Source organism: Acanthochromis polyacanthus, chromosome 9 (genome assembly GCF_021347895.1).
Source record: "Acanthochromis polyacanthus isolate Apoly-LR-REF ecotype Palm Island chromosome 9, KAUST_Apoly_ChrSc, whole genome shotgun sequence".
Lineage (NCBI taxonomy): Eukaryota > Metazoa > Chordata > Actinopteri > Pomacentridae > Acanthochromis > Acanthochromis polyacanthus.
Window position 1 is genome coordinate 4650114 of NC_067121.1, and position 19039 is coordinate 4669152.

Below are 19039 nucleotides of genomic sequence, written 5' to 3' on the forward strand. Positions count from 1 at the left end.
CACAAATAAAAACAACACAAAAACAAAATAAAAACACAAAACACAAAAAATGAGAAAAACGCTCAAAAAACACGAATAAAAAAGTAAAACACAAAGACAAAAAAAAACAAAAAATACAACACAAAAAAACAATAAACACAAAAAATATTTAAAATTACAAAAGACCAAAAAAAAACCTGCAAATAACACAAAAAATGAGAAAAACGCTCAAAAAACATGAAAAAAACTAAAACACACAGAAAAAACCAAAACAAAATATGCATCACAAAAAACACAAATAAAAACAACAAACACAAAAAACACAAATAAAAACAATAAACACAAAAAACATAAAAAACCCACAACCCTACCACAAAAAAATACAAAAAATCCCCCAAAGAACACAACTAAACAAAAACATAAAAAACAAAAACAAAAGCCTAAATGGCAAAAAGCTAACTAAAGCCTCCATAATCCAGCTCTCTTCCTCCTCCTACCTCCGTCCGACATGCTGCTTCCTTTCTCCTCCATCTCCTGCTTCACCTTCTCCAGCTCCTCACTGATCTGAAACACAAAGAACACAAATAAACCAAACACAACTTTAACACACAAAACAGCCTGAAGACCTTCAGAAGTCATCACAGAGTTTAATTCATCACCTGTTTCAGCACAAAATCACATTTTAGATTGATTTCAGTAGAAAACAAACGATAAAAAAACAACAAACAACAGCATCAGGATATCTGTCAGAATAACCAGAAATATTACTGTTTTATTCAAAATCTCCTTTCTCTGACTTCATTTGTTCATAAGCCGTGTTTTAAAATGTTTTTAACTGATTTCATTTTGAATTTTGTCCATTTATTTGACAAACAGGTCAAATAATCTCTGATTATGGGTGAGCTGAAATATGAAAAGAAAATTTAATGAATCATAAAAAATGTCCGATGTTTGATCACACATAAACAAAAAGCGATCAAACAGAAGTCAGCTGGTGATGTTTCATGTGGAGCACACATGGAGCTGCAGGTCACAATAATACTGAACAATATTTCTGCAATATTACGGACTGGATGAACGTCTCAATGACATGATGAGAAATAAGAGAGAAAATGTCAGCTGTTAATCTTTAGGAGTTCTTCAGATGTTGTTTAAATCTAATTTAAATTTAATTTGTAATAATATTTGGATTAAATTATTTAATATTAATATATTTGAATAAAAAGTAATCATGAGTTTAATTTTTAAGTTAATTTTTAAATCTTAATATTTAAAGAACTCTACATGAAAGCACAAGAAGTTTCCAGTGCTTATGTGCTCTACTGTTAGCGGCTAACATTAGCATGTCTTGCTAACTAGCTCACTCCAGAATTCCAGCGTGAATTAGCGGATTAGACCCTCCAACAAACCATCACAGTTCAAAAACTGTGAGTTGTAGTTAAAAAATTCTTTCAGCGTGACAAGCAGAATCTAGTTGGGAACATTCTGATGTATTTTGGTGTCTGTTCTGTGTTTTCTACAGATTTGCTGGCAGGCTAGATAGACTCACCCCTTTCTGATTTTAGAGCTCACACATACTGGAGTCAGTGAGAGTTTTGGTCGACACACTCTGAGCTCTGAAAATATTTATGAAAAAACATAAATCCTACAGCAATGAGACTCACACTGGGCGGAAGAGGACAGAAATCCCTCCATTTCTGTCTTTTAATTGTTCATGTAGAGCAGAAACTGTGAGAAAGACACAAGGTTGGCTGCACGTTATTTAAACAAAAACAAATAATTCTAGTCAGTCACCCATTCTAGCTGGAGGTAAGGTTTCAAATTTAGAAAAATTCATAAAACTTAAACCGCGACTGTGTAAGAACCGTAACAGACATGAAAACGCAAGATTTACACGGCTAACGCTGAAAAGCCTCGTGACTCGTTTAAAGTTCGAATGAAGTTCTGCCGTAAATCTGCCGGAGCTGCAGGGTTCATCAGCAACACTGGTCTTAGAGCTGCTAAACTGGTGTTTACTTTCAAACTCGCCTGCTGTCACCTTGGCAACCGGGCAGCTGTCAAAAGTCAAAGGCACATTCTGTTGATGATGTCACATACGTGTCATGATGATGCACACCAGAGTTTACTAATGTAGGTGAAAAATTCTGGTCTGGTACTCCTTGAACTTGAAAGATCAAAGGCACATTTGTTGATGATGTCACATATGTGTCATGATGATGTCACACCAGAGTTTACTAATGTAGGTGAAAAAATGATCATGATGATCATCATCACACCTATATTTCTAACCTCTGGTGTGACATCATCATTTATGTCACACCAGAGGTTAGAAATAGAGATGAAATTCTACGGGCTACGGTTAGTGTTAGGTTTAGGGGTTTAGGATAGCGTTAGCTTAGGGGTTTGGGATTAGCGTTAGCTTTAGGGGTTTGGGATTAGCGTTAGGTTTAGGGGATTAGGATTAGACTAGATGACGTCATCAAAAAACCCGCGATGTCCCATGATGTCTAAGCCACATCATGTCTCTCATGTCCCACCCCATCCGCCGGTCGCAGGAAGCTCCGTACAAGCTCTCGCCCGCGGCGTACGAGGTGGGCTACGGTTAGGGTTAGGGGTTTAGGATAGGGTTAGGTTGAGGGGATTAGGATTAGGCTAGATGACGTCATCAACAAACGGACGTCGCGGGACATCCCACCCCATCCGCGGTCGCTGGAAGCTCCGTACAAGCTCTCGCCCGCGGTGGTACGGGGTGGGCTACGGTTAGGGTTAGGTATAGGGGTTTTAGCATTAGGCTTAGGTTTATGGGGATTAGGATTAGGCAGGACGAACATCATCAACAACGACGTCGTGGCACATTCTGTTCTTGTTGGGTGACGTCGTCATAGCCTCACCGCTTCTGTTCCCAGTTCTTTTCCTTCCCTTTCCTCTCCTGTCATGTGTCCTGTGCTGTGTTCCTGCCGTGTGTGTTGGTGTGCTGTGTGTGGTCTGGTGCGTGCGTGCGTGCGTGCGGCGTGTGTGTGTCCCTCTTAAGAATCGCCACCTTATCGCGGTGAGGGGTTTTAGTGTCCCTGTGTCTGGGAGCTATGTTGTCCGGGGCAATAGCCCCTGGTCGGGTCTCCCAAGGCAATTGGTTCTAGGTGAGGACCAGACAAAGAGCGATTGGTGAAACCCTGATGACAAAGACGAAGCCGCTACCTCGTCCAGACCTAGGGAAACCGGGGCCTGTCCCGGAGCCTGGTCTGGCCGGGAGCTGGTCACAGAGCACCTGGTGGCCGAGTCTTTGGGCCCCGTGGGCTTGGTCGGCACAGCCCTAAAAAGTAACACGGGGTCGCGCCCGGTGGGCCCACCTTCACCGGCAGGAAATTGGGGTCGGGTGCTATGCCAACCGGGCAGTAGGGCAGTAGCGCGTGCGTGCGGAGGGCGGAACCGCCACCTGGGTGGCGCTTGAAGCATTTTTTTAAGTTAATTTCCTACATTTTGAACTAAAAAAAATATAAAGTATTTACCATAATAAAACCCCACACGCAGCTCTGTGACTGAACGGTGCCTTCAGGGACGGTCAGGTTGGAATTACAGTCAGAAAAATCAACAGAAACAAACCTGCTGCTGTTCTTAATCCTCACAATGAGAAGTTCTTCCTAGAGAATCTCGTCTGCTCAGACATTAAATTGAAATTGACTTGTTTAAAAATTGAATCGGCCTCCGTGTGTGTAATGTGAATGCAGAGCAGCGAGCCAGAGCGCTTTGATTTCTGTCTGCAGCAGCGACGGTTTGGAGGTCATGAAGGTACATTAACGTGAACTTCATGTTGACACACAAATTTCTTCAGAATGACTTGAAATGTGATAAATATGAAGACTAACTTTCCTTTCCCCTCTCTAAAAGAATTTTTTTAAAAATCATAACACCTCTGCATATGTGTGTATCAGATCTGAAGACTTCATGCCTGATTTCAGAGTTTTCAGGTTTTTGAAGGTCCCTAAAATGAGCTGAATTGAATTATTTTCAGGTGATGCTGCTTCCAAATGTTCCAAGGATTATCATCAGAGGAGACTATCTTAAATAATCAAGTTTCAAAGGTTTTAAGAGGATTTTTTTGACGATTTGTTGCTTTGACGAGTCTTCACAGATAATCAGACTTTTAACTTTTCGTAATTTTGGATTTATTTTGAAGTGTTTTTTTGCTGTGACTAGTCCTACTTTTTATTCTGTACAATGTGATGAATGTTCTGTATGTTTATAATATCACGTGCAATATTACTTTGTATACATGAATAAAATCTGTGCAATATAGATAATAATTTGTGTAATCTTAATACGTATGTCAACATTTCCATTTGTGAAAGAATCTATGCATTACCATTGGTGTGTGCAATAATGTTATTTCTTGAAGCCGTACTTTTGTATATCTTGTATTATTTGATCATTTTTAAATTTTTGAACTACCCTTTCAAAATGTTGGCACTGTCTTTGCTGCTGGAACAATTCAAATGTCCTCCCTGCTGGATTCACAAAAAATGTCTCATCTTATCTTCTGAGACATTTATTCCAAATATTTCCACTGAGTCTTGAGAGTCTAAGTGAGTCAGCAAGCATTTACAAAACTTTGAGCCTTCCGTGTCAAAGTGAAGAAAGATTTGAACAAAATAATGTCAACAGATATACAATCTAAAAAGGTCAGATTACCGATTGCATCAGTATTTACCTCATTGAAACCAGGGTTTCGTAGATACATCTTTGGCTGAATGCAAAGTTCTTTTTCTTTATATTCTCCTCTTTAAAGCAAAATCAAGTTGTTCCACATTAAAACAGAGAAATAAGGTGCCACGGAGTAAAAAAAAAAAAAATATTGCGCACGAGATACTCATTCGTGCGCACGCTTTAGCTTAAACGTGTGCAGGAGATACTAAAATGTGCGCACGATATATTAAAAAGTGTGCACGTTTTAAGATAAAACGTGCACTCGAAATAAAGTTATTTACCACGTTTTGACTTGTCCTTGTCCTCGGCCACTACGGCTTCCAGTAGTGACATCAGATGTTTTCAAACACACACGCAATGGAGAGAAGAAGTGAGCTGGTTATCTTTCACTTCCACCTCGGAATGTCATATAATGACATTCTTGCTGCTCTTGCCACGAGAGATGGAATAATCCTAAGTAGGAGAACTTTGCTGCGCATACTAAAAGACAACAGGCTCAGCCGGCGGGAGGAGCACTCAGATTTGGGCCGTGTCATTTATTTCATACAGGAACAATTACACGGTCCGGGGAAGACGCATGGATATCGGTGGATATTCACTAAGTGCCAAGAAAATGGCCTAAAAGTCAAGAAGGAAGAAGTCCGACTCATACTGGCCCAACCGGATCCAGAGGGGTCATCTGTGCGGAGCTGTCCATGGTCCTGAATGTTGCGTACTGACCTTTTTACCAGAGCTGTCCGTTACTGAGTAGACCCCTTATTTAGTCCGTGACTGATTAGACCCCTTATTTAGTCAAACAAGCAAATCAAAATAAGAGTTTTATCTTAAAACGTGCGCACGTCTCAAGATATCGTGCGCACGTTTTAGTATCTCGTCAGCTCGATTTATATATTTTTTCCTCCGTGGCACTTCAGGGGCTCCGTACGTTTTTAATATAGGAAATGCTTAATATTTAAACAACTCGGCATGAAAGCACAAGAAGTTTCCAGTGCTTATGTGCTCTACTGTTAGTGGCTAACATTAGCATGTAGCTAACCAGCTCACTGCCAAATCTACTCCAGAATTCCAGCGCGAATTAGCGGATTAGACCCTCGAACAAGCCATCACAGTTCAAAAACTGTGAGTTGTAGTTTAAAAATTCTTTCAGCGTGACAAGCAGAATCTAGTTGGGAACATTCTGATGTATTTTGGTGTCTGTTCTGTGTTTTCTACAGATTTGCTGGCAGGCTAGATAGACTCACCCTTTCTGATTTCAGAGCTCACACATACTGGGAGTCAGTGAGAGTTTTGGTCGACACACTCTGAGCTCTGAAAATATTTATGAAAAAAACATAAATCCTACAGCAATGAGACTCACACTGGGCGGAAGAGGACAGAAATACCTCCATTTCTGTCTTTTAATTGTTCATGTAGAGCGGAAACTGTGAGAAAGACACAAGGTTGGCTGCACGTTATTTAAACAAAAACAAAAATAATTCTAGTCAGTCACCCATTCTAGCTGGAGGTAAGGTTTCAAATTTTAGAAAAATTCATAAAACTTAAACTGCGACTGTGTAAGAACCGTAACAGACATGAAAACGCAGATTTACACGGCTAACGCTGAAAGCCTGGTGACTCGTTTAAAGTTCGAATGAAGTTTCTGCCGTAAAATCTGCCGGAGCTACAGGATTCATCAGCAACACTGGTGTTAGAGCTGCTAAACTGGTGTTTACTTTCAAACTCGCCTGCTGTCACCTTGGCAACCGGGCAGCTGTCAAAAGATCAAAGGCACATTCTGTTGATGATGTCACATACGTGTCATGATGATGTCACACCAGAGTTTACTAATGTAGGTGAAAAATTCTGGTCTGGTACTCCTTGAACTTGAAAGATCAAAGGCACATTTGTTGATGATGTCACATACGTGTCATGATGATGTCACACCAGAGTTTACTAATGTAGGTGAAAAAATGATCATGATGATCATCATCACACCTATATTTCTAACCTCTGGTGTGACATCATCATTTATGTCACACCAGAGGTTAGAAATAGAGATGAAATTCTACGGGCTACGGTTAGTGTTAGGTTTAGAGGTTTAGAATCAGCGTTAGGTTTAGGGGTTTAGGATTAGCGTTAGCTTTAGGGGTTTGGGATTAGCGTTAGCTTTAGGGGTTTGGGATTAGCGTTAGGTTTAGGGGATTAGGATTAGACTAGATGACGTCATCAAAAAACCCGCGATGTCCCATGATGTCTAAGCCACATCATGTCTCTCATGTCCCACCCCATCCGCCGGTCGCAGGAAGCTCCGTACAAGCTCTCGCCCGCGGTCGTACGAGGTGGGCTACGGTTAGGGTTAGGGGTTTAGGATTAGGGTTAGGTTGAGGGGATTAGGATTAGGCTAGATGACGTCATCAACAAACGGACGTCGCGGGGCATCCCACCCCATCCGCGGTCGCTGGAAGCTCCGTACAAGCTCTCGCCCGCGGTGGTACGGGGTGGGCTACGGTTAGGGTTAGGTATAGGGGTTTTAGCATTAGGCTGAGGTTTATGGGATTAGGATTAGGCGAGACGACGTCATCAACAAACGGACGTCGTGGCACATCTGTTTGTTGGTGACGTCGTCTAGCCTCACCGCTTCTGTTCCCAGTTTCTTTTCCTTTCCTTTCCTCTCCTGTCATGTGTCCTGTGCTGTGTCCTGTGTCCTGCCGTGTGTGTGTCTGTGTGTGTGTCTGTGTGCGTGCGTGCGTGCGTGCGTGTGCGTGTGTGTGTCCCCTCTGAAGAATCGCCACCTTATCGCGGTGGAGGGGTTTTAGTGTCCCTGTGATCCTGGGAGCTATGTTGTCCGGGGCAATCGCCCCTGGTAGGGTCTCCCAAGGCAAATTGGTTCTAGGTGAGGGACCAGACAAAGAGCGATTGTGAAAACCCTGATGACAAAGACGAAAGCCGCTACCTCGTCCAGACTAGGGAAACCGGGGCCTCTCCCCGGAGCCTGGTCTGGCCGGGAGCTGGTCACAGAGCACCTGGTGGCCGAGTCTTTGGGCCCCGTGGGGCTTGGTCGGGCACAGCCCTAAAAAGTAACACGGGGTCGCCGCCCGGTGGGCCCACCTTTCACCGGGCAGGAAATTGGGGTCGGGTGCTATGCCAACCGGGCAGTAGGCAGGAGCGGGCGTCGAGGCGAACCGCCCCCTGGTGGCGCTTTGAAGCATTTTTTAGTTTAATTTCCTACATTTTGAACTAAAAATATAAAGTTATTTACCATAATAAAACCCCACACGCAGCTCTGTGACTGAACGGTGCCTTCAGGGATGGTCAGGTTGGAATTACAGTCAGAAAAATCAACAGAAACAAACCTGCTGCTGTTCTTTAATCCTCACAATGAGAAGTTCTTCCTAGAGAATCTCGTCTGCTCAGACATTAAATTGAAATTGACTTGTTTAAAAATTGAATCGGCCTCCGTGTGTGTAATGTGAATGCAGAGCAGCGAGCCAGAGCGCTTTGATTTCTGTCTGCAGCAGCGACGGTTTGGAGGTCATGAAGGTACATTAACGTGAACTTCATGTTGACACACAAATTTCTTCAGAATGACTTGAAATGTGATAAATATGAAGACTAACTTTCCTTTCCCCTCTCTAAAAGAATTTTTTAAAAAATCATAACACCTCTGCATATGTGTGTATCAGATCTGAAGACTTCATGCCTGATTTCAGAGTTTTCAGGTTTTTGAAGGTCCCTAAAATGAGCTGAAATTGAATTATTTTCAGGTGATGCTGCTTCCAAATGTTCCAAGGATTATCATCAGAGGAGACTATCTTAAATAATCAAGTTTCAAAGGTTTTTAAGAGGATTTTTTTGACGATTTGTTGCTTTGACGAGTCTTCACAGATAATCAGACTTTTAACTTTTCGTAATTTTGGATTTATTTTGAAGTGTTTTTTTGCTGTGACTAGTCCTACTTTTTATTCTGTACAATGTGATGAATGTTCTGTATGTTTATAATATCACGTGCAATATTACTTTGTATACATGAATAAAATCTGTGCAATATAGATAATAATTTGTGTAATCTTAATACGTATGTCAACATTTCCATTTGTGAAAGAATCTATGCATTACCATTGGTGTGTGCAATAATGTTATTTCTTGAAGCCGTACTTTTGTATATCTTGTATTATTTTGATCATTTTTAAATTTTTGAACTACCCTTTCAAAATGTTGGCACTGTCTTTGCTGCTGGAACAATTCAAATGTCCTCCCTGCTGGATTCACAAAAAATGTCTCATCTTATCTTCTGAGACATTTATTCCAAATATTTCCACTGAGTCTTGAGAGTCTAAGTGAGTCAGCAAGCATTTACAAAACTTTGAGCCTTCCGTGTCAAAGTGAAGAAAGATTTGAACAAAATAATGTCAACAGATATACAATCTAAAAAGGTCAGATTACCGATTGCATCAGTATTTACCTCATTGAAACCAGGGTTTCGTAGATACATCTTTGGCTGAATGCAAAGTTCTTTTTCTTTATATTCTCCTCTTTAAAGCAAAATCAAGTTGTTCCACATTAAAACAGAGAAATAAGGTGCCACGGAGTAAAAAAAAAAAAAATATTGCGCACGAGATACTCATTCGTGCGCACGCTTTAGCTTAAACGTGTGCAGGAGATACTAAAATGTGCGCACGATATATTAAAAAGTGTGCACGTTTTAAGATAAAACGTGCACTCGAAATAAAGTTATTTACCACGTTTTGACTTGTCCTTGTCCTCGGCCACTACGGCTTCCAGTAGTGACATCAGATGTTTTCAAACACACACGCAATGGAGAGAAGAAGTGAGCTGGTTATCTTTTACTTCCACCTCGGAATGTCATATAATGACATTCTTGCTGCTCTTGCCACGAGAGATGGAATAATCCTAAGTAGGAGAACTTTGCTGCGCATACTAAAAGACAACAGGCTCAGCCGGCGGGAGGAGCACTCAGATTTGGGCCGTGTCATTTATTTCATACAGGAACAATTACACGGTCCGGGGAAGACGCATGGATATCGGTGGATATTCACTAAGTGCCAAGAAAATGGCCTAAAAGTCAAGAAGGAAGAAGTCCGACTCATACTGGCCCAACCGGATCCAGAGGGGTCATCTGTGCGGAGCTGTCCATGGTCCTGAATGTTGCGTACTGACCTTTTTACCAGAGCTGTCCGTTACTGAGTAGACCCCTTATTTAGTCCGTGACTGATTAGACCCCTTATTTAGTCAAACAAGCAAATCAAAATAAGAGTTTTATCTTAAAACGTGCGCACGTCTCAAGATATCGTGCGCACGTTTTAGTATCTCGTCAGCTCGATTTATATATTTTTTCCTCCGTGGCACTTCAGGGGCTCCGTACGTTTTTAATATAGGAAATGCTTAATATTTAAACAACTCGGCATGAAAGCACAAGAAGTTTCCAGTGCTTATGTGCTCTACTGTTAGTGGCTAACATTAGCATGTAGCTAACCAGCTCACTGCCAAATCTACTCCAGAATTCCAGCGCGAATTAGCGGATTAGACCCTCGAACAAGCCATCACAGTTCAAAAACTGTGAGTTGTAGTTTAAAAATTCTTTCAGCGTGACAAGCAGAATCTAGTTGGGAACATTCTGATGTATTTTGGTGTCTGTTCTGTGTTTTCTACAGATTTGCTGGCAGGCTAGATAGACTCACCCTTTCTGATTTCAGAGCTCACACATACTGGGAGTCAGTGAGAGTTTTGGTCGACACACTCTGAGCTCTGAAAATATTTATGAAAAAAACATAAATCCTACAGCAATGAGACTCACACTGGGCGGAAGAGGACAGAAATACCTCCATTTCTGTCTTTTAATTGTTCATGTAGAGCGGAAACTGTGAGAAAGACACAAGGTTGGCTGCACGTTATTTAAACAAAACAAAAATAATTCTAGTCAGTCACCCATTCTAGCTGGAGGTAAGGTTTCAAATTTTAGAAAAATTCATAAAACTTAAACTGCGACTGTGTAAGAACCGTAACAGACATGAAAACGCAGATTTACACGGCTAACGCTGAAAGCCTGGTGACTCGTTTAAAGTTCGAATGAAGTTTCTGCCGTAAAATCTGCCGGAGCTACAGGATTCATCAGCAACACTGGTGTTAGAGCTGCTAAACTGGTGTTTACTTTCAAACTCGCCTGCTGTCACCTTGGCAACCGGGCAGCTGTCAAAAGATCAAAGGCACATTCTGTTGATGATGTCACATACGTGTCATGATGATGTCACACCAGAGTTTACTAATGTAGGTGAAAAATTCTGGTCTGGTACTCCTTGAACTTGAAAGATCAAAGGCACATTTGTTGATGATGTCACATACGTGTCATGATGATGTCACACCAGAGTTTACTAATGTAGGTGAAAAAATGATCATGATGATCATCATCACACCTATATTTCTAACCTCTGGTGTGACATCATCATTTATGTCACACCAGAGGTTAGAAATAGAGATGAAATTCTACGGGCTACGGTTAGTGTTAGGTTTAGAGGTTTAGAATCAGCGTTAGGTTTAGGGGTTTAGGATTAGCGTTAGCTTTAGGGGTTTGGGATTAGCGTTAGCTTTAGGGGTTTGGGATTAGCGTTAGGTTTAGGGGATTAGGATTAGACTAGATGACGTCATCAAAAAACCCGCGATGTCCCATGATGTCTAAGCCACATCATGTCTCTCATGTCCCACCCCATCCGCCGGTCGCAGGAAGCTCCGTACAAGCTCTCGCCCGCGGTCGTACGAGGTGGGCTACGGTTAGGGTTAGGGGTTTAGGATTAGGGTTAGGTTGAGGGGATTAGGATTAGGCTAGATGACGTCATCAACAAACGGACGTCGCGGGGCATCCCACCCCATCCGCGGTCGCTGGAAGCTCCGTACAAGCTCTCGCCCGCGGTGGTACGGGGTGGGCTACGGTTAGGGTTAGGTATAGGGGTTTTAGCATTAGGCTGAGGTTTATGGGATTAGGATTAGGCGAGACGACGTCATCAACAAACGGACGTCGTGGCACATCTGTTTGTTGGTGACGTCGTCTAGCCTCACCGCTTCTGTTCCCAGTTTCTTTTCCTTTCCTTTCCTCTCCTGTCATGTGTCCTGTGCTGTGTCCTGTGTCCTGCCGTGTGTGTGTGTGTGTGTGTCTGTGTGCGTGCGTGCGTGCGTGTGTGTGCGTGTGTGTGTCCCCTCTTAAGAATCGCCACCTTATCGCGGTGGAGGGGTTTTAGTGTCCCTGTGATCCTGGGAGCTATGTTGTCCGGGGCAATCGCCCCTGGTAGGGTCTCCCAAGGCAAATTGGTTCTAGGTGAGGGACCAGACAAAGAGCGATTGTGAAAACCCTGATGACAAAGACGAAAGCCGCTACCTCGTCCAGACTAGGGAAACCGGGGCCTCTCCCCGGAGCCTGGTCTGGCCGGGAGCTGGTCACAGAGCACCTGGTGGCCGAGTCTTTGGGCCCCGTGGGGCTTGGTCGGGCACAGCCCTAAAAAGTAACACGGGGTCGCCGCCCGGTGGGCCCACCTTTCACCGGGCAGGAAATTGGGGTCGGGTGCTATGCCAACCGGGCAGTAGGCAGGAGCGGGCGTCGAGGCGAACCGCCCCCTGGTGGCGCTTTGAAGCATTTTTTAGTTTAATTTCCTACATTTTGAACTAAAAATATAAAGTTATTTACCATAATAAAACCCCACACGCAGCTCTGTGACTGAACGGTGCCTTCAGGGACGGTCAGGTTGGAATTACAGTCAGAAAAATCAACAGAAACAAACCTGCTGCTGTTCTTTAATCCTCACAATGAGAAGTTCTTCCTAGAGAATCTCGTCTGCTCAGACATTAAATTGAAATTGACTTGTTTAAAAATTGAATCGGCCTCCGTGTGTGTAATGTGAATGCAGAGCAGCGAGCCAGAGCGCTTTGATTTCTGTCTGCAGCAGCGACGGTTTGGAGGTCATGAAGGTGCATTAACGTGAACTTCATGTTGACACACAAATTTCTTCAGAATGACTTGAAATGTGATAAATATGAAGACTAACTTTCCTTTCCCCTCTCTAAAAGAATTTTTAAAAAAATCATAACACCTCTGCATATGTGTGTATCAGATCTGAAGACTTCATGCCTGATTTCAGAGTTTTCAGGTTTTGAAGGTCCCTAAAATGAGCTGAATTTGAATTATTTTCAGGTGATGCTGCTTCCAAATGTTCCAAGGATTATCATCAGAGGACACTATCTTAAATAATCAAGTTTCAAAGGTTTTTAATAGGATTTTTGACGATTTGTTGCTTTGATGAGTCTTCACAGATAATCAGACTTTTAACTTTTTGTAATTTTGGATTTATTTTGAAGTGTTTTTTTTGCTGTGATTAGTCCTACTGTTTTATTCTGTACAATGTGATGAATGTTCTGTATGTTTATAATATCGTGCAATATTACTTTGTATACATAAATAAAATCTGTGCAATATAGATAATAATTTGTGTAATCTTAATACTTATGTCAACATTTCCATTTGTGAAAGAATCGATGCATTACCATTGGTCCCTGCTGAAAAAACAGCATAGACCAGCATGCATTTCATGCTGGTCTATGCTGGTTATGCTTGTCTATGCTGGTTTTGCTGGTAGACCAGCATTGCAGTGCTGATCCACCAGCTAAACCAACACCAAATTATGCTGTGCTAGTCTATGCTGGTTAATGCTGGTTTGCTCATGCTCAGTGTTTGTTTTTCTTCTTCTGCTGAATCAGCTGTCAACCATCATGGTCGTAGCTGATAAAATTTCAACTATGCTAATTCATCAGTTTGTATGTAGCTAAGCAGACAATACCTTTAAACACACTGTCTCATTTGTTGGTGAAACAATAAATTATTCTGTTTGAGATTCTGTCAACTATGTAGAAATTAAATAGAATTACAGAGAATTTAAATAAAATTTAACATCTTGGGAGAATTACTAATGAAGGCATTAATAAGGGATTGCATTGCCTTTCTGGAAATAAATACAAATGAGGAAAATCAGTTTCATTTAATTTATTAATACACTGTACAATCCAATAGCTGCCCTGACATGCAAACATGAGTTAACTTTACTAGGTTATCAAAAAAAATGCATTTATTACTGATATTTATGAAGTAACAGTCACTTGAATGGTGAAAATGCAAAAGACTTAGTGTTTAGAGTGAAGATTACTTTATTTATAGTTAAACTCACTCGCAACAATAAGTAGCAATCACAGTCTCTCTCACGACTGATCCACACCCGGGTCAGTAGGTGGCGGTAATGCCCAATGTAAAGGTGGCCAACCGCCGTTAACGCCACAAAGAAGAAGACGTTCACTCTCCCGCTCAGCTACCGAGTCACCAGTACAGCACACAGGCCGGAGCAGCGAGGGCAAGCTGCCGAGTTGAGTTTTGTTTGTGACAAACGTCATTCTTTTGCAGAAAGGTACGGCACATTATCCATAATTTTGCCTGTCAACTTGTTTTAATTACTGCTACGACCTTTAGCGTTAGCGAGCTAACGTTAGCCTAACCGCTAATACCGCTAGCGGGTGTTAGCATCCGCTAGCTTGCTGAAAGTTTCAGACTTCAGAGAAAAAAGTCAGATCTGAGAAATTCTGAATTTTTTTCCTCAGAATTTTGACTTTTTCCCAGAGCAGATATTTTTTTAACCCCTGTTTTGTTATATTTTTGTTCAGTGGCTCTAATACTCTTCCCATCTCTGTGCTTGCACTAGGGAAAATTTGTCTCTAACCATTGTGGCTAAAGTGCTAGAATTTTGTTTAGCTACACCTTTTCAGTATCTGTACTGCTGCGTGCAAAGCGGGTTAGGTGTGGGAGGGGGGGGGGGGGGGGGGGTTACGGGGGGCGTCCCCAGGGAAAAATTTTGACAAAATGGAGTCCTTTTCCTGCATTCTGGTGCATTTTGAGGCCAAAAATTATGCTCAATATTGCTTCAGTTTATTTCAACATTTTAATTAAAAAAGTTACTCACACACAATTTGCACCTGGACTATTTTTATTTCTAAGTAATAAGAAATATGGACGACAATTCCTGTAAAAAATCAATATATCAATCTGTAACATAAAATACGTACTCATTCAACACTTTTTAAGACTAGAAAGTACTGAATCTTACTTTCCTGATGAGATTCATGATAAAAGCTAATGAGATTCATCTAAACAAAAATATTATTTTTGCCATAGAATGGCTTTCTTCTAAAACTACAAAGTATCACTGGAAAGTACTCTCAGTCATTAAATTATCCCTCAGACTAGAAATTACTAATTTGTATTACAAAATAATGAAGACTAGAAAAGTCTTTGATTAAACAGTCGCTATGTGATATTGCAATTTTTTATGACTTTGAACATTTTCCAGCCACTGACAGATCCCTCTCCTTGTCCTCCTTGTTGTACTCCTTCCCGGGTTAGTCCGAATCCTTTTTTCTGATTGGCTGAGACGAAACACGTGACAGCGTGGATCTATTAATGATCGGAAGTATTCGGGTCGTTCCGGTTATACTCGGTAGCGCTCTTCAGTAAAGCAGCGCTCAATTAGATGGTCGCCAGGTCGCCATTTGCGACTAAAAACTGAGTTTGGCGACCAAAAATGACAAAAAACACGCTGGTTAGGGGCCCAAATATTTTGAGTTGGACTACTGACCTCCAAATCCAAGTTTCAGGGATGGCAATTTTCCGCGGATTTCCGCCGATTTAATTTCAAATTTGAACACTTTATTGTCGCTGATGTTAACGTCGTTAACATCTCGCGGGAGTCCGCGAGACTCCGTCGGATCCAGAACCAGCCCAGAATGTGGTGGCGGCATCCGGAGGACAGCGCCAACTGAGCCTGAGCACCGCGAACGGAAAGCACCAAGCCACCGGAGCTGTCATTTTATCAACTCGGCGGGTCTGCCGGCTGCTCTCCCCGGTCACAGACTGCTCAGACTCCCCGGCTGGCTAGCTATCCCCTGCTAGCTGCTCGGCTAACACCTGCCGCTCCTCGCCGCTCATCTGCCCGGGACAAACTGCACCTGTTCCACCTGTCAACGTCCCAGTCGCCCCTGGTTATGAAAAAAACATATATCCTACAGCAATGAGACTCACACCGGGCGGAAGAGGACAGAAATCCCTCCATTTCTGTCTTTTAATTGTTCATGTAGAGCAGAAACTGTGAGAAAGACACAAGGTTGGCTGCACTTTATTTAAACAAAATCAAAATAATTCTAGCTGGAGGAAAAGTTTCAAATTTTTGAAAAATTCATAAAACTTAAATTGCGACTGTGTAAAACCCGTAACAGACATGAAAACACGGATTTACACGGCTAACGCTGAAAGCCTCGTGACTGGTTTAAAGTTCGAACGAAGTTTCTGCCGTAAAATCTGCCGGAGCTACAGGGTTCATCAGCAACACTGGTCTTAGAGCTGCTCAGTGGCTGTTTACTTTCAAACTGGCCTGCTGTCACCATGGCAACAGGGCAACTGTCAAAAGATCAAAGGCACATTCTGTTGATGATGTCACATACGTGTCATGATGATGTCACGCCAGAGTTTACTAATGTAGGTGAATGTGCCTTTGAAAGATCATTCTGTTCTAGAGGTGAAGTCCAGTCCAGGTGAATTCTAGAGGTGAAATTCTGGTCCAGTACTGAGAGTTGGCGTACAGAACCAAGATGGGAGCGAACGCAGGCAAACAGAGTAGACGTGAACGTGACGTGAGAGTGATGCGGCAGATCGAACAATGGGAGGAGTTGGCTACTCGGAACTTCCGACGGAACCAATTGAAACTGATTCGGGTTCAGAGCTCATCAAGAAAAGCTGAGCTCAAGCAACAAGCTGAGACCCGGAGCAGCATCCTTGATTTCCTCAGAGGAAGGACAACAAACGAGGAGGACGGCTCCAGGGATCAGAGAGACAAGGAGATCTCTCTGAGAATGGAGCTCGCAGAGTCCCGGGACAAACTGATGGAGGCTAACAACCGTCTCAGAGCACAGGAGAAAATATATCGAGACCTGAAACGACAACTGAACCACTACCGGACCAAGAAGCAGTCCATGACCTGCCAGATGAACACCTGGATGTCTGAGATGGACCACCTGAAAGACCAGAACCAGGAGTTGACGGCTGACCTGAAGGAAGAACAAGGCAAGAACCTGGAGTTGAAAGACCAAAACCAGGAGCTGAAGGCCAAACTGCAGGAAGAACAACGCAAGAACCAGGAGTTGACAGCCAAACTGCAGGAGGAACTAAACAAGAACCAGGAGTTGATGGCCAGTCTGCAGAAAGAACAAAACAAGAACAGCAGTTTGGCCATCAGCTGATGGCCAAACTGCAGGAGGCCCAGAAACTGCTCCAGGAACCTTCCTGGGAGGCCCCAACCCAAGGCTCTGAAGTCCTGCACATGGAAAACCCTTCAGAGGAGCTGGAGGTCACCTCCAGCTCTCTGCTGCCCAGGCAGCAGCAGCAGGACCAAGGTGCAGAAGGTCCAGACATTGTGGAGTCTTCAGATGATTCAGATGAAACTGATGATTCTGAAGAACTCCCAGAACTGAAAAAGAAGAAAAAGACGCGGTCCAAGTGGAAGAGGAGGTTTGTCAGTTTCTTTTTCTGTTGTGCAGGACTAGAGGATGATGAAGATGAAGATGATCTTCATCAGCCACAGAGCACATCTGTGGTCTCCCTCTGATCCTCAGTAGCCTCCCCCTTCCTCCATCTCCTCACCCCTTCTGCCTGCTTTCTCCTCACCTCTTCAACCTCTGTCACCCTCATCCTCTCTATTTCTTCCCTTTCCTTCCATCTTTTCTTTTCCCTACTACTATCCCCACATTCTTTCTATTCCCCCTTTCCTTTCCTTTTCTCTCCTGTCTTGCGTCCTGTCATGTGTCATGTCCTTCGTCCTGTCCTGCGTCCTCTGTGTTCTATGTTCCCCTCTAAAGAATCGCCACCTTATCGCGGTGGAGGGGTTTGAGTGTCCCTGTGATCCTGGGAGCTATGTTGTCCGGGGCAATCGCCCCTGGTAGGGTCTCCCAAGGCAAATTGGTTCTAGGTGAGGGACCAGACAAAGAGCGATTGTGAAAACCCTGATGACAAAGACGAAAGCCGCTACCTCGTCCAGACTAGGGAAACCGGGGCCTCTCCCTGGAGCCTGGTCTGGAGGGGAGCTGGTCACAGAGCACCTGGTGGCCGAGTCTTTGGGCCCCGTGGGGCTTGGTCGGGCACAGCCCCAAAAAGTAACACGGGGTCGCCGCCTGTATACTGCACAGATTTTATTTCAATAAAATGGGTCTCCCAAGGAACAGATTTTATTGAAATAAAATCTGTGCAGTATAGATAATAATTTGTGTAATCTTAATACTTATGTCAACATTTCCATTTGTGAAAGAATCGATGCATTACCATTGGTGTGTGCAATAATGTTATTTCTAGAAGCAGTACTTTTGTATATCTTGTATTATTTTGATCATTTTTTAATTTTTGAACTACTTTTTCAAAATGTTGCCACTATCTTTGCTGCTGGAACAATTCAAATGTCCTCCCTGCTGGATTAACAAAAAAATGTCTCTTCTTATCTTCTCAGACATTTATTCCAAATGTTTCCACTGAGTCTTGAGAGTCGAAGTGAGTCGGCAAGCATTTACAAAAATATGAGCCTTCCGTGTCAAAGTGAAGAAAGATTTGAACAAAATAATGTCAACAGAAATACAATCTAAAAAGGTCAGATTACTGATTGCATCAGTATTTACCTCATTGAAACCAGGGTTTCGTAGAAACATCTTTGGCTGAATGGAAAGTTCTTTTTCTTTATATTCTCCTCAAAAAAGCAAAATCAAGTTGTTCCACATTAAAACAGAAAAATAAAATCAACACCATAGTTCCTCAAAGCCCCAGAGACTTTGACACTGATTTGTTTCAAACATCCAGTTTGAAAAAAAACAGATCAACAGACAACTGAAAAACACAAGAAAGATTCTAGAACTCTGCTGTGGAATTCATCCATAACAAAGGTGTGTGTGTGTGTGTGTGTGTGTTTATCTATACCGGTGGGGACTTGGTCCTGACTCCACGCTATCTCAGTGGGGACTGTGTCATGGTGGGGACCAACAATGAGGTCCCCATGAGGGGAAACAGTGTTTTCTTGGCCATGTTGTTGTTACTGAAAAAAGTAAAAGTGCAAAAAAGTTTCTTTAGGGTTAGGCATTGTTTTGGTGATGGTAAAGGTGAGGGTTAGGGTTAGGGGTTTGGTATGAATGGGAGTCAATGGTAAGACCCCACGGGGATATAAGAACCAGACGTGTGTGTGTGTGTGTGTGTGTGTGTGTGTGTGTGTGTGTGTGTGTGTGTGTGTGGTGAGCCTGCCGCCTACAG